The following is a 7,061-nucleotide window of genomic DNA, read 5'->3' as shown; positions in this document are numbered from 1 at the left end:
AAAGATATGCCAATGAAACTATGATATAAAAGGAAACGTAAAATTGAACTTGGTTGGAGTCTTTAGTAACAAGTTCATCTCAAACAAGCAAAACAAAAAACCAAACACCCAAACACTGCCATCGAATCAATTCTGACTCGCAGTGCCCCTATAGCACAGGGTAGAATTGCCCCTGTGGATTTAATAGGCTAATTCTTTATGGGAGGTTAAAATTTAATACCTAATCATCTGTTTGGGGTGTTCTTACCCTGCTTATAATTTCCCCTACTTTTTATTTTCTGCATTCTTTTGGATTGAGGGTTTTCTGTCTTGCTTTGCCCTCCTTGTGGGCTTTTCTCGTGTTGTAGGGTATTTCTGGATATGAAATCCACGATGGGTGAGCTGGTAGCCATAGTCACAAGATCATGGGGTTTGGGCAGTGGAGGTTGGGGAGGGGGAGATGGGGAATTAATCATGAGTCCAGGAAGGAAGAAAAGGTTGTAGAACTGATGGCGGGGATGATTGCAAAAAGTCTTTAATATATTTAACACCCCTGAATGGTATGCTATGTGAATTATATGTCAACAGAACTTAAAACGGTAAAATTAACATTTAAAAACAGAAAAAGAATGATTCAATATAGTGAATGCCATTCGGATTACAGAACTGTACACATAAAAGTGGTTGAAATCAGTGTTTCTTATATATATTTTAATTTAGTGAAACCACTCACCTTGTGGGGGGTGGGGGGGTGTAAAATCAAGCCACTGGATAAATCCATTGGGAATAAATATCTCAGGATCTGAGGGAAGAGGGGGGACTAGAGATTGACTTCTAAAGAGGTCCAGGGGTTTTTGGGGGGTTAGGGTGATGAACATGTTTTGGAATTAGATACTGGTGATGGTTGGATAGACTAAAGACCAATGGATTTGATCTTTCCGGAGGGTGAATTCTCATAGTGTGTATCGCAGCTAAGCACAGCCGGCTGAAATGGTGCTTCGGGTTCACGATGCATCGAAATGGGCAGGCTGGCCGTGGGTACAAAGAAACAGCCGCAGCAAGGCGCTCCTGGATGGCTGGCAGAAAGGAGGCAGGAGCCCACGTTGGCGGGGACTGTGGAGAAGACAGCACCCTCCTTCCCTGTTGGTGAGGAGGACAATGGCGTGGTGACGCTGAAGGACAGCCCGGTGCGCTGTGCAGTGACTCACCCAGTCCCAACCCACTGGCACGTGCCCTTTCCGACTCACAGGCGTGGGTCCTTATGGAAGCAGATTTCCCCATCACCGTCCAGTGGAGGAATCTGGTGGGTTTGAACCGCCGACCCGGGCTTTAGCTGACTGAGGTACCACCAGGAGTCCTTCAGTGTCCTAAGACCTGGCCATCCCTCTCCTGGGTCTCTATCAGAGAGAAGCAAACACCTGCCCCCACAGAGATGCGAACACCGCTGTTTATAGCACCATTACTCATAGCAGCTGAAGGGCAGAAACAACCAAGCGCCCATCAACGGCCAGAGGGGTAAACAAGCTGTGGTGCGGCCACTCCGCGGTATATTACTCAGCCATAAAAAAGGAAGGAACCACGGACACGTCTCACCACTGGGCGGCGGAGCCTTGCGACCTTCAGGCTGAGTGGAAACAGTTGGGTCACAAACGTCCACATAGGACTGATCTCGCTCAGAGGAACTGTCCACACAGGGGCTGCAGGTTTCCCGGTGGCCTGAGAGCCCGTAGGCCCAGTGGGTTACGTGCTGGGCAGCGAAGTGCAGGGTCAGCAGCTCAAAACCAGCAGCCACTCCTCAGGAGAAAGAGGCTGTCGCCTCCTGTAAAGCGTTCGTCTTGGAAACCCTCAGGGGCAGTTCTGCGCTGTCCTGAAGGGCTGCTATGAGTCAGAATGGGCTCAATCAAGGGCAGAGTGTGGATATGGGAGGGCTGGGGGAGGGGCGTGTGTGGCAGGAGGGGCAGAGTGGAAGCTTAAAAGGTGATAAAGTGTTCTAAAGTCACCTGGGAGCCGATCGATGAGTAGTCCCTAAACCAGTGAGCGCATACCGGAAGTGTATGACTCTTGTGGCATGTGAATTTTAGTGCAATACGGAAGTCTAAAACACTAGGGCAGTCTAAAGTCCTTCGGCCTGGACTGGACACCCGAGACACCACAGGTGATTGCATGGAGGGGGGCTGTGAAGAACACAGGATAGGGTGGAGGTGACAGGGACCAGGATGTAGCTGGGGTGGCCTCTGACCCTACCCTGACATTTGGGCAGGCCCCTTGACGCAGGCAGGCAGGCCGCCGTCCACAGGAGAAAAGCAAGCCTGAGAGGAGGCCTCAACTGAGCACAAACTTGGCCTCTTCTAGGCCTGGCACATGGTGTCCAGCAGGAAAGGGGGCCATGTCGGGTCAAAGGTCAGAGGGGCCAGAGTTCTCCACCTCCAGGACTTTATTCCAGGTGTGTTGGGAGCCCCTGGAGAGCTCTGAGCTGCAGGGAGACAAGGTTCGACTTCATCCTCTCAGTGGCCGGGGGAGCGGGGTGAAACCTGGACTTCGCAGGAGACCAAATGTGACAGAGGCGTGGGCCAGAGCTACCGCCCTATCTTCGGCAGATTCCGGATCATCTGGGAGGTCCAGCTGACCGGAAGTAAAGTGTGGAAGAGGAGTGGCGGGATTGGGCTTGGGGCCGAGTTGCCAGGATCAGACAGCGGGGGTGGCTTCAGGGACTGACGCTGGGTCGTGGGACAGACTCCTGCACATCTCCCACCAGAGGCCCATGGCTCCGCTCCCACTGCCCGCTCCAGAGTCCAGATGCCCATGGAGCTCGAGCTCCCCCGGGAGCCTTCTATTCATCTAGCACCCCTTCCCCAGGACCGAAGAGGCCCTGGCCTTCTGGCAGTAAGTCCGGGGCCTGCCGCCGGGCCTGGGCTGATGCTGGGACTCGGGAATGATGGAGTTCCCGCACCTTGGTCCGCGAGGGCCTTGCAGCCTCCACGGGAATCGTGTCAACACAGAGCCACGGCCGGAGCCAAGCGGAAGCGCCCACTTGGGGCACAAGTCAACAGCAGCGCTCCATTGCTCTGAGGACCAGGGCTGGAAATACCAGAAGTTCAGAAAGCTCATGGAAAAACCCCAGACTCTTTTCATTCTAAGTTTCTATGAACTTTTTGAAGCTCCCTGGGCAGCAGCCTGGGCCCAGGCACCGGAGGAGACCCAGGGTCGGGTGTTAGACATCCAGCTCGCACGAGCCTTTGCCCACCAACCTCCTCTGGCTCCCTCCTCATCCTCGCTCCTTTCAGAAGCCTTCCCTGAGAGCAGGAGAGGTGGCCGTGTCCAGCCTTTGCCCTCACTGGGCTCCTGCGCTGGACTCCTGGGGTGGGGAGCATGGAAACTCTGTTGGCTGTAAGTGGGACTCTCACTTACCTGCCACAGGGCAGAAGTCAAGGCCCTGTTGCCTATAAAGGCCAGGGCTCCAGACACCCTAGGAGAGCTGACCCAGGGAAGGAGGTGAGTCAGAGAGCTCGGCCCAAGCCTGCCCTTTCCCGGCCTCAGTTTCCTCACCTGTGATATGGGGGCTGATCTAGATACCCACCCTCACAGGTTGTAGTTTGAATGAAAGGTGTCAATAGGAGGAGACTTCAAAAAGTTGGTGGGAGAATTCCATTATCTCCATCTCCTGTTCCCCCATGAACTCTTTAAAAAATACTTTTATTGGGGGCTCTGACATCTCTTATCACAATCCATACATCCCTCCAGTGTGTCAAGCACATTCGCACACAGGCCGCCATCATCATTTTCAAAGCGTTCTCTTCCCACTTGAGCCCCTGATATCAGCTCCCCACTTCCCCCTCCCTCCCCACCAGCCCTCCCTCGTGAACCCTTGATAAGTTATAGATGATTTTTTCCTGTATCTTACATCATCCTCCATCACCCCTCACCCACTTTCCCGTTATTCATCCCCCTGGGAGGGGGGTATAGGTTGATCCTTGTGATCGGTTCCCCCTTTCTCCCCCCACCCTCCTCTGACCCTTGAACTTTTTGACGCCTCCTTGTACACCCAAGGCGCTTATAACACATCCATGTGATAGACTATTGTCTATACAGCCTAGTTACATGCTCAGCACAAGGGCCCTCTCTCTGGATGGGGACAGGCCTGGCTCCCACCTTTGTCAAGAGATGTGGCTGGCAACCCCCCCCACCAGGTGTCATGGCGTTGATTCAGCTCATGGTGACCCCACGTCTATCAGAGGAGACCTGGGTCCCATCGGGTTGTCATTCTTAAACCATTTATTTTTGTTGAAGAAATATGCGCAGCAGAACGTACGCCGTTTCGACAGTTTCTGCAAATCCAGGGCCTGATGGACAGTCTTCGGGTTGGGTGACCGTCTCCTTTTCTGAAGTCTCCCCCCCCACCCCCAACCCCGCCCCCTTGCAGACCTCGATGTCTCACCTTCCACGTTGCTGTGGTCCGTCGGATCTCACCTCCAACAACCAGACACTGATGGGCTCAGTCGTTCTTGCCAGTCTCCTTTCAGGCGCATCCTGGTCCTCCAGGTAACATCCTTGCTCTTGGAGACTCCAAGGACGTCTGGTGCAGATTTACCTAAGGCAATGCGTCCTGTGATCGCTCGATTGCTGCCAGAGAAGGCAAACCCTTGACAACCTCGACCTCTTCTCCACTGATCACGATGTTATCTTTTGGTCCCGTTGTGAGGATTTGACTCACCAAAGACATTCCAGATACCCTGTTACTCTGGTTTCCCAAGACTTCTACATCCAACGTGCTGGCCGCACTGTGGTCTTGACCGGTAAAGGTCGGCTGAATCCCTCTTACCCTTCTCCACACCTGCGTGCACACATCAGGCCCGTGGTTGGAAACCATTCAACTACTGGCAAATCCCAAATTTCTACCTCAGCCTTACCTTTGCCTCTAAGCACCGGCCTCGCTTTCCAGCCGGCCACAGGACAGTGACGCCTGGATGCCCAATGGGCCTTTTGATTTTCACTGGTCCAGACCAGAGCCCTGACTCCCCACGCCCAGCCCACATCTTCTCCATCCTGGTAACCGACTCCTCCATCAACCCACTGCTCACACCCAAAGCCTCCGTCCACACCGGGGAGGAGCGCCGGGTTCCTTGCTGTGCCCACGGACGGTCACATGACCCTCAGGACACACCAGAAAAGGCCCTCAATGGCTGCGTCCAGCCTAGCCCAGGGCACCATACCTCTTGCAGGGGCCATGACAATAACCGGGTCCCCCCTGGCTTCCCGGATGTTGGGTGTCATCAAGTCAGCTACGATCCACAGTGACCCCGGGCACCACAAAAGGAAACACTGCCCGGTCCTGCGCCGTCCTCCCTGTGTCCCCACACCGGAGTCCCTGGCTGCGGCCACCGCGTCACTCCCTCTCCATGAGGGCCCTCCTCTTTTCCCGCCGCCTTTCCGCTTGACCAAACACGATGTCCTTCTCCAGGGACTGGTCTCTCCTGACCACCCGCCCAAAGGCCGTGAGACCAGGTCTCGCCACGCTGGAGCCCTCTGGCCGTACTTCTCCCAAGGTGGATCCTTTCAGCATCCATGGCATTTCCAATATCCTTCTCCAGCACCACAACTCAACCGCACCAATCCGTCTCCGGTCCTCCTCGTTCAATGCCCAACTTCCACATGCAGGTGAGGCAACGGAGAAGGCCATGGCTTGGGTCAAGATCACCTTCATCCTCAAAGCAATCGTCTTGCTCTTCAGTACGCTTAGGAGGTCAGGTGCAGATGGACCCCAGGCGATACGTCCTTAGATTTCCTGACTGCTGCTTCCATGAGCATTGCTTGTGGATCCAAGTAAGGCAAAAAACCCTTGACAACTCCAACTCCGGGGATCGTGATGTTACTTACCTGTGGGTGCAGCAGGGAGGACGCTGTCTCCCGGACATTGACTCTTAATCCATTCTGGAGGCTGTATTTCCGCTCTGCATCAGCAAGTGCTTCAATTTCTCCTTTGGTTCGACCAGCAAGGCGGTGTCATCTGCCTATCAGGTGCCTCCGATCCCGACGCCACCCTCTGCCCCGGATTATCCAGCGTCTCTGATGCCGTGGTCAGCAGATAGATTAAACAAGTCCGGGCAGAGAATACAACCTTGACACACATCGTTCCTGGTCTTAAACCAAGCAGGAGTCCCTGGTTCTGTTCACCCCACTGTCTCTTGATCCAGGTACAAGTTCCGAAAGAGCACAATGAAGTGTTCTTCCCCAGGTGCCCCACAGTTTACAATGGTCCACGCAGTCGAAGGTCTTGGCACAGTCAATGAAACACAGGTAAGCATCTTTCTGGTTTTCTCCGCTTTGAGCCAAGACGCATCTGACATCAGAAATGACATCCCTTGGCCCACGTCCTCTTCTGAATCCGGCCTGAACTTCTGGTTTCCCTACGACCCCCCTTACTGACCCTCCTACACCATCCTCCCTGCGGCGAGTCTCCTGGCACCCAGATACCACACCGTCCCACTAGAGCAGTGGTTCTCAGTCTGCCCAATACCGAGACCCTTTAAGACAGTTCCTCATATGGTGGTGACCCCCGCAACCATAAAATTATTTTCATGGACCTCACACAACGTGAGCCGCCTGCCCCTCCCACCTCATTTCCTACATTGCCTTCCCACTCCCCCTCATGATCCAGCCTTTGGCTCATCACGTCCACATCGGGCTCACTCCGCCTGGGGCCTTCACACCAGTCATTCCCTCTGCTCACCCTGCTCCCGGCACAGCCGGCTGGCTCCTACCTTAGCCCTCCCGCCCAGCACCGGCACGTCAAGCTACTTACATATTCCCTCGTGGACCGTGGACCGGGCCTCACACAAGGGACAGTTCCTCCTCTCGGCCGTGAGATGCACAGGGCTGGGTCCATCGTCCCAGGTTTCCGTTCTTCTCCCATCACCTGCACTCACTGTCCTGCGGAGCCTTCAAAACGTTGGTGCGAAAGTCCCACTACCTTTTCATTCCATTTTCCACTTTTGGGACTTTTTTGAAGCCCCTTCGTGGTGACTAACAACGGAGCTCGGGTCAGGAGCACCTTCACTTACACGGTGACAGCTGGGCTTTTTAGC

This window comes from Echinops telfairi, unplaced genomic scaffold, assembly GCF_000313985.2.
Source record: "Echinops telfairi isolate 266 unplaced genomic scaffold, ASM31398v2 ScPeMD7_7417;HRSCAF=8455, whole genome shotgun sequence".
Classification (NCBI taxonomy): domain Eukaryota; kingdom Metazoa; phylum Chordata; class Mammalia; order Afrosoricida; family Tenrecidae; genus Echinops; species Echinops telfairi.
Note: the sequence above shows the minus strand (reverse complement) of the source record.